The sequence below is a fragment of the Cupressus sempervirens genome, chromosome 5 (genome assembly GCF_028749045.1).
Source record: "Cupressus sempervirens isolate cs-2001-9-10 chromosome 5, ASM2874904v1, whole genome shotgun sequence".
NCBI lineage: Eukaryota > Viridiplantae > Streptophyta > Pinopsida > Cupressales > Cupressaceae > Cupressus > Cupressus sempervirens.
The window spans coordinates 333,329,639-333,352,661 of record NC_143122.1 but is presented as its reverse complement, the minus strand read 5'-3'; the positions used below and the strand labels follow the sequence as shown (position 1 = coordinate 333,352,661).

At 38.1% G+C, this 23,023-nt stretch overlaps 1 protein-coding gene across 1 annotated transcript in view; it reads right to left on the bottom strand.

Moving 5' to 3' along the window:
* Positions 1-23,023, bottom strand: part of LOC149556056 (uncharacterized protein At2g33490-like) — a 130,717-nt gene that overhangs the window by 92,975 nt on the left and 14,719 nt on the right. The gene's annotated exons all lie outside the window — the stretch shown is intronic.

Below are 23,023 nucleotides of genomic sequence, written 5' to 3'. Positions count from 1 at the left end.
ATCAATTAAAACAGGAGATATCTCGTTTGAATGAGGTCATCCAGAAGCAATCTTCTCAGAATGTTATTGTTACATCACAAACATCTAAAGAGAGAACGCTGATTGAAGTTGCTAAGTCTTGGATACAAGAAATCATTGCTAAAGGAGTTTGAGCTATCATAGAGACACTTGCAGTTCTAAGGCATGTCAAAGAGATGAACAAAATGGAACTAAGCTTAATTTCTTCTTTGACTCAAGAAGCAGATAACCTGAAGAAAATCCTTGAGGATTGGGATGAAATGATAAAATTTGATCTGGATGCTATGGTCTCATGTGACGTTCTTCCGTCATGTGAAATGTTCTTCAAATTTCAAGGACTTATTGGTTACAAGGAAGAGACCTTAAAAAAGTTGATCACAAAATTGCAAGTGGCTCTTGAAGATTGTCAAGCAATTGAAACAAGCCTTACCTGTGATTTGGAGCAATTGGGATGCCATGTTACTGATAATCTTGGTAATCTTTTGGCAATAGAGAGAGTGAATTCAAAATATACAATCAAGATCAATGCTGATGTAGATTCCGAAGATTTTTGATCGCACACAATGAACAAGTTTGTTTTGTACAAATCCTTGATAAAACGCTTGTTAGATAATACAACAGCAAATTCCCGCAATCAGCATATGAAAATGCAGTGAGAATTGAAGCCATATCAAAGACTATGGAGATTGCTGATCTTTCCACAATGCGTGACATCATTGTGAAATTCAAAGCCTTAAAAAACAATCTCTAAGATTGTTGTATAGTTTTTATTTCATAGTTGTTTAGAGTGCATTACATGAAAAAGTGTAATTGCATATAATGCGAATTGCATGTATGCAAAAGATGTAATGCGAGTTACATGTACAGTTGCATGTAACCCTTTAGTTTCTGTAATTAGACTTGGTCAAAGTTGGTTGAGTTGCTCCCACTTTTTCCTCCGCCTTTTTCTCTAACTTCTTTGCCTATATAAAGGAGTGCCCCCCTCATTGTAAAATCATCATTATCTTTATGCAAGAAAACTCTGAAGAAATTGTGCCAACATAACTTTGTTTGTGTAAGCACTATTTTGAGAGAAAGTGAATACAAAGGAGCATTTGAGACTTAACTTTGATTAAGTGAGATTATTATTTATGTGAATTGTAAGCTTTGTCCATGATTCATCCGAGTTGTCTTTGATTCATATCGTCTTGTGTTATTGGTAATTATTCAAGTGAAATGAATTGAAAAGAGTTAAAAAACAATTGAAGCCCTAGCTTTGACTAGGAACAATTGTGAAAATCCATAGCTAGAAGCTTTGTCTGTAGCGTGTATTTGCGTCTTAATTCGCAAAATAGTTAGATTGTTCTTACTTTTAGGAATCTTTGCGCCCTAATTGTAAAGCTTTTACCATATAGAAGTATGACCGGACTTAGAGCCAAACTGGTACATTTTAGCTAGCCTTTGAGTTAGTTAAAGTTTATCGGTATCATTGTTTCCAGCTCTTGATAGAAGTGTAGTTAGAGATTCACATTGCCCATTATTCGCTTTACGAATAAGTGGATCTTTTTTTGAAAGTTAAGAAGAAAGGATAATAGTAACACCCTGTTTATAAATCTCTCAATTTCTTACTTACCTTGAGTTGATCCAAGGAATGGTAACAAGGGGGAGCCTTCCCTTTAAGGTAGGAGAGACTCTGTCTCACACGCTGTGGCTGGTCATCCTATTTTGTGACCAGATTTTTACCCAAAACTGTCAGTTGCAAAATATCCACCCAACTTGTTGTACTGTACATAACTTTATCCATTTGTTTGTCCCACAGGATGGCAAGAAAGTGGCTCTGATACCATTTGTAGTGTCCCTTGTTAGGACATGACATAGTTTAGTTTAAATTTCTCAATTGAGCCTTTCCCACTCTATTTCATATATCTCTTTTTTTCCTTCTATCTCTTTTTGGGTGATTTAATATTTCTTTATATACCTAGATATGAGAAAAGGTGTCTTTTCATTAAATCAATTATTGTATTTATTAACATTAATATTATTGTTATGTTATTATTTATCGTCATAAAAATGCTCTAACAGCATGTAGTCTTTCCATTTTGTTGTTTAAAGTGCTGCTGCAGCAGCTCCCAAAACAAAAAAATGGCACTTTGGTATGATGTTGCACATGTGCTCTTTCTCTATTCTTGACTGTGTTTTATTGCTGTTGTTGCTTCATGACCTTTGATGCATCTTTTTGCAGTTGTTATTGAATCACTGAATGCACTATTTCTTTTGACAATAGATAACACTTTCATTGCTCAAATAGTCCAATGATTGCTGATCACATACTTATACTTTGTTTATTTGCTCATTGTCATAAACACTTGCATCCATTTCATTTTCATTGCTGATTACTTTTGATTCATCATCATGTTGTTTTTTCCTAAACTGCAAGGTTTCAATTCATGATGAATTGTCCCTTAAATAGTTTATTTGCTTTCTTGCACTTGCTTGCATTTTAATGTAACAAAAGGTTTCATGTTTTGATATTCATGTCCCTTTAATGCTCAGTTTCTTGAGTCCTTATCTATATTTGTCTCTCAATGGCATGCTAGGCTCGAACCCTTGTGGGAGCCACATTTATGTCCACATTCCACTGACAGACAAGATTGTTGCACATGAAACAAACTTGTTAGAAATAAATCATATATTTTGATTTGAAGTATGTATGCATGGGTGGGGGTATAGGTGTGAAGTGGAATTGGTCACTGCTTAGATCCATTGGATCTAATCCCCCTCTTGGTTTTTTACTTTCAGGACACAGAGCAGCAAGGAAGCGAGGATATGGAATAGCGGGAGCCATCAGAGCCAACAACATACCAGCCAGTCATTCAAACAATGACTGGCCCCACTTTACATTTATACATTTCAATCACATGTGTATGCATTCTTTGAATTAAAAGTTATGAATTTGTTTCTAGTTAGTTTCACGGCTTCTGTAGAGCAAAAAACAATATCTTGATGAATAAAAGTATTGCATTTTAAGAAAACATTTGCAAAGTGTCATTTCTATGTTATGATCTTTCCTTCACAAAATGTAATTGTTGATTTCAAGTAGCAATTTCAAAGTTATTGCATTTGATACCAGGACATGATGTACGAATATATCTTTTGATTTGACATGACTACAGATCTACCTAAATTGAGTCGGAGGTCAAATTTAGGTAACAATAGCCTTGGCATCTAAATATGTCTGGGGCTCAAAAAAACTATGAATATTGGCCATAAGAGAAAACTTGGCTATAGAATGTTGCTTGTTCTTATTCCGGGAAGATCTACTCTCAACTAGCTCATCGTCATCATCACCAATGGTCTTGGCCCATCACTTATGTCGAGTAGAATAACCAACATCCACCACAGTACAAATAAAATAACCTAGAATCACTTGATGTAGAGCCTAAATATCCTGCAGAGCGATTGGTGGCACAATGTCAACTGAATCCCTCCCATTAGAAGAACTGAATGTAACACAACCATCCATCTCTATAGCCTATAGAAACTGATCCTCAAAGGTAGAAACTAGAGAAGCTTGAAATAGACCTCGGTCTTCATTAAACAGCGAATCTCAACTAAATATGAGATGATCAATGTCAACATCAATCAATCAATATGCCTGATGTGCATCATTAATTGTCAAGTCTTGGAATCCAGTTTGGAGCGCTTGACATTTGGAATCTAAACATATGTTATAGAACCAAGAAGCTTTAGATGAGCGATTTTGGGCTTCTATCCAAACCAAGCTTCCTTGGGAGTCTTCTTCTTAATGGCTTGTGTGGAGACCGATTGAGAAGATAAACAACTATAAACACTACCTCTGCCCAAAATTTCTTTGGAACATTGTGATGCTCCAACATCAATTGAGCCATCTCAGTGCCTGTACGATTTCGGCGCTCAATAAAACAATTTGTTGTGGGGTCTAAGGTGCAGTAAGTTGATGCTTATCATGAACAGAAGTCAAAGAACTCAGATGAACAATATTCTCCAACATTGTCAAACCTAAGAGTGACAATCTAACAATTGGACTCTTTCTCCAGTAATGCATTGAACTTTTGAAGTACATTGAATACCTCTTATTTATGTCAAGGAAAGACAACCACATTTTCTTGCTGAAATCATCAACAAACAGGAGAAAATAACTACATCCTGTAACAAATAGAGTGGTCATAGGCCCACGAACATCTACATGGACCAACTACAAGAGCTTGGATGCCCTCCAAGCATCACCATTTGAAAATGGAATCTAATGTTGCTTTCCATCCTGACAAGCTTCGCATACTCCATAAGTTTGTGCCAAGTGAGAGAGATGGTGGATATTCAGATGCCCATAATGTTGATGCCAAGTTGTCATGGCTTGCTTTGGAGAATCATCTGTATCAATGAGTCTATAAAGACCATGATCCTCAAGGCCAACTTCAACTATACAGTGAGAGATCCTGTCAACTATAGTACACTTGTGCAAACTGGAGACAACATCCAACCAAGGAGAATGAAGTATAATTTGATTGACTGATAGGAATTGAGCTTCATGCCTAGAACAAAGTACACATTAAGAAATGACAAATACCCACCCACAAAGTGAAATTTGTACATTTCCTTTCAAACAATTAAATACTCTTCACCTCCAACAACAACTCAATTAGAGAAAGTTGTGAACTCTATGAACCACTCCCAACGATGTGTGAAATGTCAAGATGCACCAAAGTCGATGTACCAAGCTGATGGTATGTCATGAACTAATAGACATGTGTTCATGAATACATAGGAGCTAGACACCTAATCAGAATGCGTAGCAACTTGGGCCTTTTGTTAAGACCATTTCTATGAAGATTGCACAAATGCCAATTGTTTCTTGCAATCTATCTTCAAGTGACCAAACTAGTGATAGTAATTGCACTAAACACTTTTCTTCTTAGAAAAAGTCAGAGGCTTACCTAACCCTTTTTGTTGAGTGGACTAAGGTTTATCTGTATTTTTATCTCAGGCTTTTCCTATGAAGGCCAACTATTGAGAAGAGGACTTGGTTTGACTTCCAAACTGTTGCTTCCATCTATCTTGTTGCAAAAGGTTGTTGCAAAGATCAAAGAACGTCAAGGAAACTATAATGTTCCAATTTTTTGCAAGTTCCTACAATTGGCTTGGTCAGTTCATCATCACGACCCTCGTGAGCTGGCAATGGGATTCGAGGGTCTCAGTTTCGAAGTTATTAGGCTTTCCAATGGCCTATGGTCAGTTATCGTAAGTCCACATTTGGTTCCGATGAGCTCAGTTGAGTTAGAGGAATTGGGTGATGCTCTCAGTTTTTATTTTCGGCTTCTGGTTTGGGCTCCAAGAATCTTGGAGGGAGCATCTATTATTAGTAAGTCAACCTGTCACATTCATTCATCGTTTTTCTTCATCAGGATCACTCTTATGTTATCAGATTTTGATTCTCATGCTTCTTCAATCATTTTAGCAAGATGGTGAGTTATTATTATTATTTAACTAAATATGTTGAGGTTGCTATGTTTGTTGGTATTGTGTAAAAAGAGCACCACTGACTCACACTGCTGCGATGCTAAGAATGGTGTGTTTCCAGATGTTTTTAATCCTCAATTTCCTTGTTTGAGATACCAAACTAAATTTTAAAATCTTAAACACAAATACCTCACAAACCAAGGTTAACCTCGCACTTCTCCATTCACTAATTATAACTTGCAAGGATCAAATCTTTATTAAGTATGAAATAAACTGAATTACACAATGTGACTACTGGATTCTCCAACTTTCTGAAATTTATTACAATTATTAATAATGAGAAAGTAATACTCAATAATCAGAAATATCAAATTAAGAACCTGATTTTATTGTAGGTGAATCATGAACATTTGCAATGCCTGATATTATGCCTAGTACTTCAGCCTTGTGTGATGAACACTAGGCCGTAGAACAAAGTGCAGTACACCAGATATAGATGCAGGCCTCTGAAACTGAAATGGCAGATCTGGAAAAATAAATCACAGCCTGATCTTTTCCCACACGCAAGCTCTCCCAGACTATTTGCAGATAATGTATGCTTGCAAATCTCTATTCCAAATTCACGTCACATGCACAGCAGTAGCTTCCACGTGAATATGCAGCCCAGAAATAACTTAGTAATGCACGTATCACAAATATTTTGAATTTCAGAATTATGTAATGTCAAACCCTTATCCTTGAGTTCCCAAAATGAACACATGCAGAATTACCAAACCTCTTCTCTTTGCAAGATAAACCTTCGATCACTCTAATGTAGGGGACTCCCCTTAATACCATAAACTCATAATAGAAACAAAGAGACAATAGCAAATGCAAGAACAAAATATGGACTTCTTATTATCGCCACAAATGCAAAATTACACAATTCTCAATTACAATATGCTAACCCAAATGGGTGCCTTCATTACAGTAATCTGCAAGACAGTGCTGCGAACTATTACCCAATGCTGTCCTAGAGAATGTTCGGGCCTTTCTTAAATAGGCAATTTTATGTCGCCTGAGAAAGTTCTAGACATTGAAACTTAATACCTAGGGCCAACAGACCCTAACAATACATATAGAGTTGGCCAAATACATCTTTGACAATTATTTTAAATATTTCGAGGAGCCCAACTTTGAAAGGCTATAACTCATGAACCGTTGCTCCAATTGGCTATTATGACCACTTTTCGAAAATGCCAGCTCCTGATCTACAAGCTCAAAATAGCGCTTGCAATTTGTCAAGTTTTCGGACCTCATCCAAGCACTCTAAGGCCTCCAACGGTGAGCTTGAAGATTTTTCTGCAAATTTTTCCACCGAAAATCCGCAATAACTTATTCGATACTTATGCTTGAGCAATGAGATTTTATGGTAGGGTTACAACTCTAAAATGAACCTTTTTGTAGAAAATGAGAACATTCTGAGCTCATATGACAAACTTACTAAAAATAGCAAGTTCCCGTAAATAGTAACCACCTTGTCTACTAGTTCTTATTAAAAAAGAAAAGACTGAAAATAAAATATTTTTGGATAATGCAAGATTGCCTTTACACCCAGGATGCTCCTACATCACACTCTCAGTCAATCGATGTCTCCTTAGCAACAACAATTACAGAAAGGAAAGACACTTGCAACAACTCTTAGATATGCAATCTAGAATACCACAGTTGTAGATTGAATTACACTTCTCAAACAGTAAATACAGAAGATAAGTAATGGCAATTTTGCTATACTTCGGCAACAAACTTGCAAAGACACCACTCAAAAATCATACCCTTATACCTCAGCAAGGGCATGAAAAATCCTAACTTTGGGAATGATGTAATGTCCCCTTTCTAGCATTCATAGCATGATGTTGTCGTTAGCCTATTTCCCCACAGTCCCGTAGGCTAACTAGGACATTAAAGGGGCTTAGAGGCCATTTGGCCTAGACAGTTTCAGTTGCAGGTCTTTCTGAGGGGTTCTGAGGCAACTTTGGGCATACTTACTATTTATAGTAAGTCATCTTGGACATGGCCGGACATTCAGTCACAGTGGTATGTCGATGGTAATTGTTTAAAATCGACAGGAAAACTTATTTATCATTGATAAGATTTGTTATGCATTGATAAAGCCATTTTATAAAGTTAAATTTAAATATTTAACTTTATTAATGCATAGACTATAGTTTGTGGGAAATATTTAAATTAAAAGAGTTCCCTTTATTTTTATAACACATTGGAGACATAAGGTACATAAAGGGAGTTATGTTTTATCCCACATTGAAGAAAACGAAGGATTGAGCTCTTGTGAGAACACTATAAAAGAAATGGAAGAGCTTTTTTTTTTGTATGCTTGGATGAAGATTAATGTTATGTTGCTGGATATCTGATTATCGGGCTTGGAGGACGGAATCCCTCTTTGCTAGCATTCTCTTCGCTATTGGAAGACACAGTCAGGAGGATCAATGGTGTTTTCACTTCAGGAAACACACTGGGTTTCATTTGGGGCGTTCGCATAAAGAAATTTACAAGGGTTTGAGGTGCAGATCTGAAGTTAGTTATTGCTATAGTGCCGCATGAACAGTATTTTGCTACAGTCGGCATGAACAGTATTTTGCTACAGTACGGCGTGAACAGTGTTGGTATCAAGTTTACTTGTTTTTCCAGCTAATTAGAAGTTTGGAAGGCTACCGACTACATCAGTAAAATACTACGGCAACTAATCCCAGGTTTCTTCTGTCAAATTTTGATACTTTGCATAATAATTGTTGAATACAAGTCTGAATAGTTGTTGCAGCCTTTAAGGCAGCTGTAAGTGCACATCTACATTTAAAAATCACCCTTTATCAGCAGATTGAAAGAGTTTCCAGATTTTTCATATATTGTTGAATGTGTGCCAAGTGTTTGTGAAAATGTTATGATGTGTATTATGCATTTTAATGTCACTTCATAGTTGTTCGTAAATCTACTCATTGGAAAGCAATTTATTGAGGAAATCAGCTTTATGAGTTTGCATACAAAGTGTTTGACAATATTCCTTAAGTTAAATTTCTACAAGTCAAAGTTCAAATCAGGGGAGGATATTACAGTGGTATCAGAGCTATAAGTCCTGCCATCCTGTGGAGGTCTTATAGGAAATTTGGAACTGGCGGATAGAGGGGAAAGTGTTTGATGAAATGTCAAAGCACTAAAATCAGAGCATTTATGTTTGAGGATGCGACAAGGGCCTTATAATTTCCGCAATACCAAAGCAAGACAAAATAAGAGTTCAGACCTGCAAAGCAAACAGTCTAGTTCATCCATACAGAGGGGTATAGAATCCAGTCATACAGACACAGCGGAGGTATTCTTTGATCAAGACAGCAATATGGGTGACCGAGATGACAAGAATACAAGATTAGGTGGAGGTGGGAATGCCGGTCCAGAGCCTGGAGAGGAAAGATTCTTACAGTTATTAGAGACCTTGGTACAGGGTCAGCGAGTAGCAGAACAAAGGGCACAGGAACAGAATCAGAGATTGGATCATATGATGCAGATGATGGCTCGTCAAATGGGGTTGAATGCTAACATGGGTGGAGGAAATAATCAGAATGGTAACAATCAGAATGGAAATGATCAGAATGGGACACATAATGGAGATGAACAAGTTGGGAACAATTTCGGTCATGCACCCCAGCGAGCTAGGACAGTGAGTTCAAGGCCCATGATTCCTACATTTCCTCCTAGAGCTCCAGAGCAGCTCATACCAGAGCCCCAGATTACTGATATACAGGACCAGTTGAGGAGAGATTGGGAAGCCGGAGGGACAGATTTTACTGCTGCAATTACCTTTAGGGAGTATATGGATGTGCGGATGAAACATATGCCACGTGGACATGACAGGAACCAGAGCTATGAGCTACGGAAGAAAGTAGGGAGACTTGAGTTACCATATTATGATGGCTCAAGAAAGTCTACAACAAGAGCTTGGGTTCAAAAGCTTGACACATACTTTCAATTGAACCCTATGCCCGAGGAAGAAGCTATTAAGTACGCAGCAATTCATCTGGATGGGTTAGCACACGAGTGGTAGCATCATGGTATGGTCACTATGGGACATGCACACATTACCTCATATGTGGAGTTTACAGAGAGGTTGATTGAACGTTTTGATAGGAAGGATCCAGAACTCCATTTCAAGGAGTTAGCTCAGCTTAAATAGTGGGGATCATTGGAAACATACATTTCAGAGTTTCAGAAACTTGCAGTGTTAGTAACAGATGTATCTGAACGGAAGATACTAGTTCTATTTATGGATGGGTTAGCTGATCCGTTGAGAGGGTGGATTAAAGCTCTCAACCCTCCCACTTTGCAGGAAGCCATTAAGAAAGCTCGTGACATGGATTCCTCTTCATCTTCAAAAAATAAATTTCAGGCAAAGAGTTTCCCTTCAAGGAAAGATAAGGACAAGAAACCTTTTCATAAAGAGGTTCAGCCAGCTAAGGAGGAAAGTAAGAGGTTGGACAATGAGACACTTAATGATCTCAGGAAGAAGAAGCTTTGTTTTCATTGCAGGGAGCCTTGGGATTTGTCACATAAGTGTCCATTGAAAGCAAAAACTAAGCAGATGGAGTACTTTTCAGCCGAAGAGTCAGTAGATGGAGATTCAGAGCAGTCATCCGAATTAGATGGAGATGATGATAGTTCTTCACAGGAGGAAGCACGCAGTGATAGCACGATAGCTCAGCTGTCAAGTATACAGGAGGCCGTCACTTTCAGAGTTAGGGGAATCTTGGATGGACAGAGAGTTGTGGCACTCATTGATACAGGGGCGACACATAACTTCATTAATGAGAAGTTTGTGACACGCAGAGGGCTACATACAGAGGAGCATAGGGGATTTAAGGTGATGGTTGCCGATGGCTTCAAAATTGAATGTACCAAGAAAATCTCCAACTTGCAGCTTCGTTTGGGAGATTATGACATGACAGGAGATTTCTTTGTGGTCAACATTGGTGATCAGGATATGGTGCTTGGGATGAACTGGATGAAGTCTCTGGCAGAGTTTACATTTAACCTTGAGAAAATGGAAATGAGGTTTGAGGCAAATGGTAAGAAGATAGTGCTCAGAGGTTTTTTAGATGGGAGACTTCGAGTGGTGTCACTCAAGCGGATGCAGAGTTTCTTTAGACATGATCAGGTGCAGTGGGCAGCAGAGTTTAGAGTAATGCCTGAGATGACAGAGCAGCATAAACAAGAGTATCCACCTGATGTACAAAAAATAATAACCAAACATACTAAGGTGTTTGGTGAGATACCTCCAGGGAGACCCCCGGATTGGGGAATCGAGCATGTTATTGAATTAGAGGAAGGGGCTAAGCCAGTTATCATCACACCTTACCGCCATCCGAAGAGATGTAAGGATGAAATAGAAAAGGCAATTAAGGAGTTGATTGACATGGGGCACATACGGCCAAGCAAAAGTCCTTTCGCTTCTTCAGTAGTATTGGTGAAGAAGGACGGTACAATGAGGATGTGCATTGATTATAGGGAGCTAAACAAGAAGACAATCAAGAACCGATACCCTATCCCGCGCATCGATGAGCTTATTGATGAATTGCATGGTGCATGCTACTTCTCCAAGATTGATTTGAGATCCGGCTACCATCAAATACGGGTTAGAGAGGTGGATGTGGAGAAGACAGCTTTTAGATGCCACTATGGACATTTTGAGTTCTTATTCATGCCCTTTGGGTTGATAAATGCCCCTACCACTTTCCAGTCCTGTATGAATAGAGTGTTCAGAGATCAGTTGAGGAAGTTTGTGTTGATATTTTTTGATGATATACTGATATACAGCTGTACTTGGGAGAAACATTTGAAGCATATTGATACAGTGCTCAGTATTCTAGAGAGGGAGTCATTATATGCCAAGATGAGTAAATGTGAGTTTGGGATGACAGAGTTGCTCTATCTAGGGCATATTATTAGTGCAGGAAGTGTTCGGGTAGACCCAGACAAGATCAGGGCCATTCTGGATTGGCCACCACCGAGGAACACTTCACAACTCAAGGAATTTCTCGGGCTTTGTGGGTTCTACCGTAGATTTGTGAAGGGATTTTCACAGATAGCAGCACCACTTACAGATTTGACATGGAAAGATAGTTTCAAGTGGTCAGAGAGGGCTCAGGATTGTTTTGACAGGTTTAAGGAGCTGATGAGTACATGTCCTGTTTTAGCCATTCCAGATTTCACCTGGCCCTTTGAGCTGCAGTGTGATGCCTCGGGAGAGGGCATAGGAGCTGTTCTCATGCAAGACAAACATCCCATCGCATATGAGAGTAGAAAATTACGAGGTGTGGAGAGAACCTACAGCATCTACGACAAAGAGATGCTAGCAATCATGCACGCGCTAGCTAAGTTCAGGCAGTACTTAGTGGGAAGCCGGTTCACAATAAAAACAGATCATAATAGCTTGAAACATTTCCTTGGACAGAAGGACCTTAATGACAGGCAACAGAAATGGGTGAGTAAATTACAGGCCTATGATTTCGACATAGCCTATGTCAAAGGGAAGAAAAATATTGTTACAAATGCTTTATCTAGAAAGCCTCATTTGCTTGCTGTTGGGATAGTCATGGATGATTGGAGAGAGATGATCTTGGCAAAATATGCTAAGGATAGTTGGGCATCTAGCATTATTGAGGGAGCTATTCAAGATAGTCGATACACTGTCGTAAATGATCTGATCATCTACAAGGAAAGGATTTATTTAGTACCCGGGTCTGCTATGAATCAGAAGATTTTGAGGGCATTTCATGATTCACCAATGGCAGGACATCCCGGATTCTTTAAGACATATCGGCAGGTGAGAGAGCGCGTCACTTGGAAAGGACTCAAATCAGAGGTGCTTCAGTTTGTGAGGGAATGCCCTGTGTGTCAGCAGAACAAATAGGAACATTCTTTTCCGGGTGGTTTACTACAGCCCCTACCCATACCAGAGAAGAAGTGGGAGAGCATTTCCATGGATTTTATCACAGGCCTCCCCAAGGCACAGGGTCGGGATTGTATCTTTGTTGTGGTAGATAGATTGACGAAATTTGCACATTTCTTTGCAATTTCGTCTACATATTCAGCAGCACAAACAGCAAAACTATTTTTTCGAGAGGTATTCAGACTACATGGGATACCACGGAGCATAGTCAGTGACAGAGACAGCAGATTTATGAGCCACTTTTGGCAGGAGTTGTTCAGGTTATGTGGAACAGAGCTCACTCCGAGTACCAACTACCACCCCCAAACTGATGGGCAGACACAGATAGTGAACAAATGGGTTGAGGGGTACCTTCGAAACTACATTGCAGGAGAGCAGAAGGCTTCGGTGAAGTGGCTACATCTAGGGGAGTACTGCTATAATACCTCTTTCCATATGTCTATTCAAATGTCCCCTTTTATGGCACTGTACGGGTATGATGCTCCTAATTTTTTGGATTTGTTATTTGGGGATAGCAGGGTGCCTAAGGCCAAGGATACTTTGCAGGAGTGTCAGGACATTATGCGATCCTTGAAGGAAAATTTGCAAAAAGCACAAAATCAGCAGAAGCAATGTGCTGATCAGCACAGGGTTGAGAGGTCTTTTGAGGTGGGAGATATGGTGTACCTCATGTTACAGCCGTATAGACAGTCCTCTCTCAAGAAGAGTGGAGCAAAGAAATTGAAACCACGCTACTATGGACCGTTCAAAGTAATCAGGAGAGTGGGTGAAGTAGCTTATGAGTTGGAGTTGCCTGCAGACAGTAAAGTGCATAATGTGTTCCATGTGTCACGCCTTAAGAAGGCATTGGGTCACAATGTGGTGCCTTTAGTAGTATTGCCACCTCTTGATGATGAGGGAAAGCTTATCTTGGTTCCCGAGGCCATACTTGACTCCAGGGAGAGGGTGCTTCGTAGGAGGACTATCAAGGAGTATCTAGTGAAGTGGAGGAACCTACCTGTCGAGGATGCTACTTGGGAAAATGAGCAAATATTGCAGCATCCAGAGCTGAAATTGCTTGAGGACAAGCAATTTTGGGAAGGGCGGACTGTAATGTCCCCTTTCTAGCATTCATAGCATGATGTTGTCGTTAGCCTATTTCCCCACAGTCCTGTAGGCTAACTAGGACATTAAAGGGGTTTAGAGGCCATTTTATGGTAGGGTTAAAACTCTAAAATGAACCTTCCTGTAGAAAATGAGAACATTCTGAGCTCATATGACAAACTTACTAAAAATAGCAAGTTCCCATAAATAGTAACCACCTTGTCTACTAGTTCTTATTAAAAAAGAAAAGACTGAAAATAAAATATTTTTGGATGATGCAAGATTGCCTTTACACCCAGGATGCTCCTACATCACACTCTCAGTCAATCGATGTCTCCTTAGCAACAACAATTACAGAAAGGAAAGACACTTGCAACAACTCTTAGATATGCAATCTAGAATACCACAGTTGTAGATTGAATTACACTTCTCAAACAGTAAATACAGAAGATAAGTAATGGCAATTTTGCTATACTTCGGCAGCAAACTTGCAAAGACACCACTCAAAAATCATACCCTTATACCTCAGCAAGGGCATGAAAAATCCTAACTTTAGGAATGCCACAAAGGCAATAAGCAAATAAGATAATCAAATTATTGGATGCCTTTTCTTTCACAATGAGCACATATTTATAATCTCCAAAAACCACTTGTTTCCCAAACGAAACTCCACTCAAGAAGCTTCACCAAGACAACAATAATAAGAAGCTTCCATTAGATTCTTTTAATGGATAACAATTCCTTGTCATTCTGTATTTAATACTTGGCTTATAACTAATTAAATGAATGGCCCCATCCAATGACGACTCTACCCTCAACCTAAGTGAAATTATAAAGTTGAATTATAACTTTATAATAAGTCATTTAATGATTTAATAATAATTTGACCACGAAAAAATCTAATAACTCCCAAAATGCTCATCATATAAATATGTTGTCTGAAGTAGGAGGCATGCCCATTATTTCTCCATGTGACCAAATGCACTTTCCAAAAATAAAAAGGATCCATCTCAATCAACACCCGACTTACCACAAATAAGTACACAAAACTAACCCCAAACAAAGTCCAATCTGAACCAAACGAAGACCAACCTGTAACTTACTAAATTGTGGAGAAGACAAGACCCTCTCAAGCCAATCCATCACTTCAAAAGACCCTCTATACACAATAATTAGCTTATGAGGATCACAATAATAGGCTAACCTCTCAAACTTCATTGCTAGCAAAAATGAGGACATTACATATTGTATGTTGGCCACCTTAGTGTCATAGCTCGTTGGAATCAGGTTGAAAATATTTAAATCTTGGGCACAAAAAACAATGACCTCGAGTGTCAAAATATCATGATATGGTTGAAAAGGTCATTTTTGGGAGCCAAAAGGAAATTAATAAATTATATTATGTGCCTAAATATAAAGCAAAAAGGCTTTTAAGTGAAAGGTGTATAGTTGAAGTTGCACAATGGAGATTATAAATATGGCTCCCATTATAAGAATGGATTACCCAATTGTCTGTTGCTTTTATTTGTCTATTGTGAGGATTTTGAGCTTAAGAATTCAATTCCATTGCTGAAGTATAATGGTTTTGATCTAAGGGTTTAAATTTGATGCTTCCTCTTTTCGTATCAACTATCACTGAGGAGCAATTCCCTATTGGAGAATTTGGTGTCTTCTCTTGCTGTTTTTCACTGTGGTTGAGAAGTAAATTACTTTGCTAGCAATTTGGGAGTTGTCAAACGTCCAATTTCATCAAATGTTGGGCTTTTTTAATCTGCAATTGAATGCATATTGGGTGGCTTGAATTTGAGAGGTGGTGTGGGGGTTTCTCTTGCAACGAATTCCTTCTAAAGGTTGTGCTTTTAGCTACAGTAGCCACCATTCATGCCCACATGTACAAATAAATGATGTATTCTTCATTCCAGGTATGAATCTTTGCGAAGTATTGTTGTACTTGTCATTTTGAACATATATTTTGAACTGCTAGGAAAATATACTATAGTCTTCTAAATTTGTAACAGCAATGACATTATTTTCATTAATTAAGTTATATTTCATTGCACTTGCAATTCACTTCATTTATATAACTTTCACATTTCAACCAAAACACAATCCGAAACTGAAGTACATGGAGATAAAGCACGCATGCAAAGTGTTTGACAGAATGTCAAACATTTGAACAGTAAAGAAAATTGGTGTTTGTCAAAGTTAGAACCAGCAAGGGTTCTTAGAGAAACGTTAGTAGAAGTGATATTGAGAGTCTCTATAAATCGCTCATAGGATCGGGGTGAGCTTTTCGCTGTGCTCACTACCATATCTTCTTCTTCCATCTTGCAACCAATAGCCTCTAATTGGTCATGTATGTCCTTGATTTTCGTAAGATATTCATGGAGAGATATCTTCCCATCCATCGTGATAGAAAATAGCATATTCTTGAGAAAGAAAGCGCGACTCTCGTCAGACGTGCCATAAGGATCCTTTAAGATGCCCCAAAATTATTTAGCTCTTTTACTAGGAGGCACCTAAGGAAGCTAATCATTTGTAACTAAAAGTTTGAGCAGCATAACAGCTTCCCAATTACTTTCATCCCATTTATCTTGATCTTTTTGAACTTGAGTAAGATGGGATTTCATACACAATAATTTTATCGAGACAACGATCTTCAAATATCATCATCGTAATAGTGATCATTAAACCACAGATTCCCTTCCAACATAATATTGGTCAAAGATGCCATCATGGAAATGGAAGTTGCTGGTCAGTCCTGTAAAGACACGGAAATCAAGGCAGGTAGAATAGTTGGAAAGTCTAAAACCTAGTAAGAAAATACACTGCATAAACCTGCAAAATTTATTCTTTTTTTTGTTTTTTACTTTTTTGAGATCCCAAAAACCCTAGTTTGGTTTTCACAAAAAAAAGAAATCAGAAAAAATCCAAATGGCAGAAACCCAAAAACTAGATTTTTTTATATTGTGTTGGCAGTTTCTGAAAAATCGCAGACATGAGCTAAAACTTGCTGCAAAACAAAGTTGTTTAGAACCATTAAAAAAAACAATGAGATTCAACTCTGATGAGCTTGCATGTGAAAAATCTGGCATGTGGCTGAGAAAACTCACAGTAGTATGCTCAAAAATGGCACTGTCTGCGCAGCAACTTATTTACACCTTAGTAAAAAGTATGTTGCTAACAAACATTAGTGTGTTAGCCTATATGTTAGCTAATTGTAAGTGTTTGCAAATTGCTAACACATATTAATACAATTTGCTAACATATATGCTAACACAATAAATAAATAAAGAGCATTATGTTTTGTGTGTTTGTCCAACCTGAATTGACAGAGAACAAAAGATGTTGAAGCTGGAAAAGAATCCTGATAGACTGTTCGCAGCCCAAAAGAAAATGTGTGTGGCTTGCGAGAAAGGAATACCGAGAATGCATTTGGCAAAAAAAAAGACCCCAAAAACACAGCTCAAACACCCAATAGTTCCAGCTACAAAGATGCAGTCAAAAAGAAGTGCAAAAGATGCAAAAAATTTGGACTAGGGCAATCGGAAAAATGAGGAACTGTGATGTGGCACTTTTTAAAAAAGAAGATGTCCATGTATTTTTTGTTGCTAGCCTTTGACCTGCGATTTGGACCCAAATATGCAGTAAACATAAATAGGTTTGAATCAAACTGCATAAAAAATGGTGAAAATTTAAGTTTAAATTTCACCTTAAGAAAAAAGTTCCCAAAAACCTAACCACTTTGATACCATGAAATTATAAAAAATGGAATGATTTATTGTATTAACAATGTAGAAATAAATAGAGTATTAGAAATATGTTGTGAGGTTTGCACACCATCGCCCCAAAATTTTTGGGGACCCCCTTTTTCGAGCAAACCTTCACAATTTTCGCGGATTGTTGGGAATTTTTTTTTTGGTTGCCTTAGCAATTTAGAGTTGTTCAGAGTTTTTTTTTGAGTTGACGATTTTACACCTTGGATGCGTTCGAGCCAAGAGGGATGTGATTTGATTTATTTTTCACCCGGTGTGAAACTTGATTTTTCGGAACATATAATTTTATCCTTAGGCCAAACAGGTTTCAAAAACAACATTTTCGCAATGGTTAGAACGATATCTAGCAGGATAAATTGCAAATTTCGAACTTAGAAGGATTTTTGAAAAGTTGAAATAATTGTATAAGCTTGAGCATTTTCAAAATGAAATTTTTGCATTCATTCATTTTGGAAAATCTTGAATTTTTCGGTGAAAAGTAAACTTTTTTATAATGAAATTGAAATTGGAGTTTGAATTTTGATTGCCAGGAAAAGGATTTACTTTGTTTAAAAAAATTGAAATTGGATTAAATTGCAAAATCTCATTAATTTGGTTGAAATTTTGCCGAGAGGGTTTTAGAAATGTTAAAGGAAATTGGTAATTTGGAATTGAAAATTGATTTTGGCTTGCTAAATTCGATTTTAATGATATTTTAATTGCCAAAACATTATTAGATGAAAATTTTGACATCTCCTAGGCTTACCTTGATTCTATTTTGCAATTTCTTGATCAAAACTAGCAATTAAATGGGCCAATTTCACTATAGGGCTAAGTAATTTTAATGTTGCATTTAAATCTAGGTCATTAATTAAAGGACTAACTTAATTTTGTTTTCCCTCCAAGCAAGTCGCCCACTTGGAAAGGCAAAAAAGTTTGGTATAAGAGGGGCTTTCCCCCCTCTTATTTCCTCATTCCTTTTTTTCTCCTCCTCCTTGGGTGTGCAATTTTCTTCAAAAGGAAGCAAATTTCAGCTTGGGCAATTTTTGGGGCAGATTTTTCTATTTCTTGGTGGCATTTTCTCCTCCTTGCTTGGGTAAATTTCTGCCCTAGGGCGATTTTTGGAGCAGATCTATTTTTTCCAACTTGGGCGATTTTTTTTGAAGTTTGATTTCTTCATCTTTGGCAGCGATTTCTCCTTCCAGAATTAGGCAATTTTTATTTGGTGAAAGGGCAATGTGATTTAAGGTCTGATTTACTAGCATGGGCAGATTTTGTAAGGTTGGTGAATTCAGATTTTTGCTAGGGCATCATTATTTGCAAGGAGGATTGAAATTTTCAGAGATCTTATCCGAACTTGAAGAAGGCCCGGTTATTGGTAAAGGTAGATTTAAGGTAAAATTCTATTCATTTTTAGAGGTGAAGATTGGTTTTAAAAATAGATTCTATTCCTTGTTCTTGCTTGGTTTGTTTCCCTTATTTTCTTCTTGCACTCATCATCCACCACTTCATCACTCAATTAATAGGCTGAGGTTGGGAGAGATATGAGTGTAGATTTCATGATAGGACATTTGGAGTGGCAAAAATAAGTTAGACCACCCTAGGATTGAAGTTGGGAGATATAAGTGTACTCCATCCTAAGGTAATGAAGAGGCAGGAATAAGTGGTAGTCCCACCCCTAGAATTGAAGTTTGGAGATTGATAAGTGTAGAGATAGGACTTGGAGAGGCAGAAATAAGCTAGATTTCATCGATAGAAAGAAGGTTGGAGATTGATAAATGTAGTTCATATCATTTAGAATGAAAAAGCAGAAATAAGTGTTTAGGATGGTAGATGTTAGTGCAAGCAAGAACCCAAAGGGAGCGAATACCAAAAAAGACAAAGAAGACATGATGCCTACGACTACCTTCTTCTCTTTTTTTTTTAAAGAGGTAAACGCTTTGACCTGGAGCTATGAACCAGTGAGGCCACAAACGGGGGACCTCATCCCCATTATATTTGAACCTTGATGGCATGGATAACAACTCAACAACTTAACCATCACAACATGCCACTATTGGCACGACCACCTTCTTCTCGAAAGTGAGGCGAATAAGTGATACCAATATCAGCATGATAAATATGGTACAATTGAAGGATAGATTGAAGGAAAGGCAATCCCCCATGGTGAAGAAGATTTACAAGAGCAAAATTGTACATGCAGCAGCTTTCCCTCCTACCTTGCCTTGTCCTGAATTCGTAATGGAAAGTGCATCCCGGTTTGATATTGTGACCAAGTCCATCATTTTTGATAAAGAAAAAGAGTGTTGGCTAACATCAGCAGACAAATGGTCGAAGAAGTATTCAATATTCTCCAATATAAAGGCATGAAAGTGGTAACAATGGATCAGGCGGCCAATTTATTTCAAGGTAACCAGGAGGCCTACTTCATTCATCTAAAGCAGAATTGGTTATACGAAGACAAGAAGGGAGTTACCAAGTCGTCAAAGCTCACCAAGTCATATTTCAAACCAGAGTACGACGATCTAATTGTGCTTCTCAACCAAATCATGGGCATGGCTCAAGGTATGCAATTCGAGAACTGGATGTACTACTTTATTGATGAAATTGAAAACGAAAAAAGAAAATATGATTGGGCTAGAATAATAAGTGAAAATTTAGAGTTGCAACTTAGGACAATGCAGAATAAAAAACAATTCTACATGGGATCCTATCTTTTCTATCCGATTGCGAGACTATATGACAATCCTGGACTTAAGGCCTTTGGAGTGACTGGCAATCAGTCGGGGCAATGTTTGGTGCATGAGTGCTATCCACAGCTTCATTTGCACAACACCAAAGATTATAACATATTTTAAGACGCCTTTGCCATGAAGATGGTAAGGATATTACAAAGGACACCTGCTAGAAGGTTCTCAACGGAAGCGGAAGTAAAAATTAAGAAGTATGGGAGTTGATTCATCCAATTTCCACAATTTACATACATTAGAGTGGCAGGAAGTACAATTTGTCCAAAGAGACTTCCAAGGTACCCACCCGACAAGATAGTTTTGATGGAGTTGGCTAGGAACTTGAGCATTACAACAAGATAATGAAACTTAAAGGTGAGACAAGGATTACCTTCTCATTTGGAATAGGCAATGATACTTGCCCCAATAATGTCGCCTTTGCAACTGCGGAGAAAGAGTTAAGAGTGATATCATCTAAAATCGTATAGAGCAAGACAAGGATTCGATCCTAATCGTCTTATCAATCATGAAAACGCATTCAAACATATTCCTACTATAGAAGATTTTTGGGCCAATACACAGGATGACTTTCATGTGAGGAAGCTAGCTTTCTCAAGATTGTCAATGGGCATGATGAGGGCAATCAAATGGAGAAGCCTTGATATTCCCGATCAACTAGAAGAGGATGAAAATGTGCTAAGAGAAGATTATGATAGAGTGGATGGAACAGAATTGGGTCCAGTGGATTGGGATGATCACCAAGACCCTTCCTTAGAGGCAATTACAAGGACAGTTGATCTACACACTGAGTCACAATGAGAGGTTAGGCAATTACAAAGTCGGAAGATACGCCTTACTTATGAAAAGATGAAACCAGAGGAAGAAGGTCCAATAGAGTCAGTCAGACAAAGCGATGAGGGTAGTAGCCAGCAACAAAGAGTAGTTAAGAGCAAGAAGAGAAATCTGGAGGTTAAGAAAAGTAAAGAACATCAAGAACCTCCAACAAAGAGACCAATGCAACACCGTCAAGGGAGAGCATAATTGAGGCTAAAGGCCAAGGGGATAATACGAGTGGACAAGGGGTTGCGGTAGAAGTGAGCTCTGATTCAGAATCAAATGGTTACAGTAACAATACCGAGTACTCTCCTCTCTCAGAGAACCAACATGGAGATGATGTGACGGTCACCAGTGAAGAAGAGGATAGGCCAATTGATATTGAGGAAATAAGCCAAGCGCCTGGGGCCGTTGGTGATGCTTTGATAGTCGAACCAAATCCAAATTTGAGAAGATGCACTACATTGATATGGTTAAGGAAAATGCTTATGCCAAGAGGCGAGGCGGTGATTATCTGAACAATTGAAAATATTCAAGGGTTAGTGGAAAAGGAGGATAGCGAGAAATAGAAACAAATTGCAAAAGCGATGGCAAAGATAATTGGAAGCGATGATGAGGGTCACTGAAAAGTTCAAATTGCTATACCAAAGGTTAGCAAGGCAGTGGATGAGATTGTAGCTTAGGAATATGAGATAGTAGAGCACAACTTGGGAAGAATCACGGATGACATGGAATGTGAGGAGATCCAAGAAGGCATGGTTTCAATTAGAGAAAGGTTGAGGAAGGCAAACGAGAGAATTGTAAAGTTGAAGGCCGAAAACAAGTACTGGAGAGATTGCCAGCCTATCCAACAATTACATCAAGCAACCCTTCCACAAGACAGCAAGAGCAACATAGAAGAGATATCTGCTCAGCTGCGCGAAATCAAAGATTGGATCAATGATATAATTCAAGACGGGTAAAATTTCTTGCCTTCCTTTATCTCGACATTCAGGTCATTGGTGGCTATTAGAGACAAATTCAGAACATTTGAAGGGGAATGGAAGGATTTCCTTCCAATCAAGGACTTAGCCATTCCCAGGCTACAGGCATTTATTGAGCTACCGGAGAGATATTTGGAAAGGGCCAAGTTGGTAGATGAAGGAGGAATGAGTACGGTGGAGTCTTGGTTTGTTGCCTTGACCATCAAATTGAGGATACTTGAAGAGATACAGAATGAGATTGCATAGCGTAGCCCAAGCGTTGACACTTCCATTTCAACTATGTTGGGTGATGTTGGGGACCCCACTTGATTTTGAAAATATCGAAGAGAAGAACATCAATGAGACAGAGTTTGGATCAAGATTGGATGAGTTGGGGAAGGTTGCCATCAAGAAGAAACATTTGGGCACCCTTGCCACCCTCAATGCCTTTATTGGATATGCAAGAGAATATGAGAAGCACCATGAGAAGACACTGCAAGCAGCAAGCAACATGATGAATTCAACTAAGCTCAAGATGAAGCACATGCTTTGCCCTCCCATGAAGGAAGTCAACGACAAGCTAGCCAAGTTCATTGCCTTGACTAAAAAGATGAAAGAAAAGGGTAGAATTATATTAGAAGATCATTTGATGTAAGCTCAAGTGGCAATTTCTCCTTCTTCTTGGGTAGGATAGGTGTTTGATTCTGATTGGCTACCATTTTGGTGCCTTATCATTTGTTGCCACTTTTCCTTTTTTTCATTGGTCCATTGATGAGGTGGCATCTTCTCATTGGCCAATGGGGTGGCAACCCTAATTAGAATATAAAAAATATTCTAATATCTATGATGTGGAAATGTCCTTTATTTTATTTTATTTTAAAGTTATTTGTGACTATTCTTCTTCAATCTTTTATGTTTATTTGTAAATACTAAATACAAATATTTTTCTTTATTTTTTCAAACATCCTACTCCCTTGGTTTGCCTATTTTATTGTTGTCATGTTTAATCTACTTATTTAGTCTCTCTCTCTCTCTTCTCTCTCTCTCTCTCTCTCTCTCTCTCTCTCTCTCTCTCATATAATTTGAAAATATATATGTAGAAAACTTCATATATCATCACCCCCCATATATCCCCAAAAAAGGCCCTCAGACTATTGTCTCCAAAATGCATCC